Consider the following 2,192-nt stretch of genomic DNA (forward strand, 5'->3'; position numbering starts at 1 on the left):
CTGTCCTGGAACTCACTTTGTAGACCAGGCTGGCCTCGAACTCAGAAATCCGCCTGCCTCTGCCTCCCGAGTGCTGGGATTAAAGGCGTGTGCCACCACCGCCCGGCTGTGAATTCTTAGTCCAATCCAAAGCTAAGCCCCACCCCGTGCTAAAAGGGGACTTGGTACCATGAATACCAGCATTCAAGAGGCAGAGGCAGGCAGCCTGGCCCAGTCACACCCACCCACTCACACTGCCTCTGAGGTGGCCATCTTGTTTCTGTCCACACTCAGACTGGTCACAGGAGAGCAGGAGCCACGGCCAGGACTTGAAGTACCAGAGACCATAGTTTGGCCCCCAAACCTGAAACACTTATTTATTTTTAATACATTTTCATGTGTGTGTGTGTTTGTGTGTGATGTGTGTGTGTGGGTGCCCACAGTGGCCTGAAAAAGGTGTTAGAGGTGATTTTGAAACACATGAGGTCAGTACTAGAAATTGAACTCGAGTCCTCTGAAAGAGTAGCCCTTTTCTATGTAATTCTGTCTGTCCTACAGTTTGGTCTAGAAATCACCGAGATCTGCCTCTGCCTCCTGGTGCCAAGATTAAAGGTGTGCATTACCATGACTGGCCCTAAATAAAATAGGTACTTTCTTAAAGATAATGAAATAATAGATCAGTGTAAGGCGTTACCAAGAAAATTAAAGTTAAAACCACAATACAATGCCAACGTGGGTACCTCATGGCTAAAATGAAGAGACCAGCATTAATAAGTGTTGACACAGATTTCAGAAACATCTAGAATGTTGAGACTGTGATGGTTAAAGTTCAAACCCACAGCCATTGGGGCTGGAGCCACTAACACCCAGTAATCCCACAGCCAATAGGATCGAGTATGCACCTTTCCTTAAAAGCCCAAGTAAAAGTGTTCTGAGCCGTCCTGGTCACAGAATCAAGAGATCAGAAGCAACCCAGACATCCATTAAAGAAGAGTACTGTCTCCTCCACACGAGGGAATGAACTCGGCCCATGCGAAATGACAAGGGACCACGCAGATGAATCTCACACAACTAATATGGAGCAAAAGAAGCTACTGCATATAGTGCCATTGTGAAAACTTAGCCAGAAGCATCCGTGGTTGGAAATTGGGATGGGTGACTACGCTTGCCAGGGACGGGCCCCTAGGAAGTTGCTCACTTCTTCATCCACTAGGAAGCTGTGTGGCTATGATAGCTTTGTGAAATGTGTTGAGAGAGCCAAGTGTGGCCACTCAGAACTAAAATCCCAGCCCTCTGGAGGCTGAGGCAGGAGAATTACTATAACTTTGAAGCCATCCTATGCTGCATAGAAAGTTCAAGATAAGCTGAGGTTACAGGGGGACCTTGTTTCAAGAAGAAAGAAAAAGCAATGGTGGCTCATGGCTGGGACACAGAGGCAGGGGAATCTCATTGACTTCCCGGCCTGCCTGATTTACAGAACGAATTCCAGGATAGCCAGGGCTACATAGTGAGACCCTGAATCAAAACAAACAAACAAACAAACAAAACCCAGCAACAACAAAAACCCCACTACCTTCACTACCAACAACAAAAGACCTGTGGACTTTTGTATGTTAGGCCTTTTAAAAAAATTTTTAATTGTTATTGAAATAAGTCATTCAACTGAAAACTGGAAGGCTGCTTTCACCTCTGAGGTTGCTGAGCTGGTTGGGTGGCTGCACAGGACTCTTAGGACCAATCAGCGCCCCTAGGAGGAAACCCCCTGAAAAGGATGTCCACAGAAGAGACAACAGAACCAAGCCAACATGGTGGTACAGTGGTATGCACCTATGATCTCAGCACTGGGGAAGTGGAGCCAGGAGGAGCTGTCCAAGGTTATTGTCGGCTGCCCAGTGAATTGGAAGCTAGCCTGGGTGACATGTGGGCTAGCCTATTCAAACCACAACAAAACAAAATAGGAAAAGAGGAAAGACAGAGGGAAAACAAAGCCAAAGCCATGAATGTGTGGCTGTCAGTTAAAGTCCCAGAGGCCACCTGGAGCCATCCTGTCTTGTTCACGTTCATGACACAACATATTTCTTCTTAAAACTTCTTAAATCAGGGCTGGAGAGATGGCTCAGAGGTTAAGAGCACTGACTGCTCTTCTGAAGGTCCTGAGTTCAAATCCCAGCAACCACATGGTGGCTCACAACCATCTGTAATGGGATCTGATG

General features: G+C 46.8%; 1 protein-coding gene across 3 annotated transcripts in view; it reads right to left on the minus strand.

The window, feature by feature from the left end:
• The window catches only part of Hnf1a (HNF1 homeobox A), a 23,705-nt gene that overhangs the window by 9,264 nt on the left and 12,249 nt on the right, over positions 1–2,192 (minus strand). The window lies entirely within an intron of this gene.

This window comes from Mus caroli, chromosome 5 (genome assembly GCF_900094665.2).
Source record: "Mus caroli chromosome 5, CAROLI_EIJ_v1.1, whole genome shotgun sequence".
NCBI lineage: Eukaryota > Metazoa > Chordata > Mammalia > Rodentia > Muridae > Mus > Mus caroli.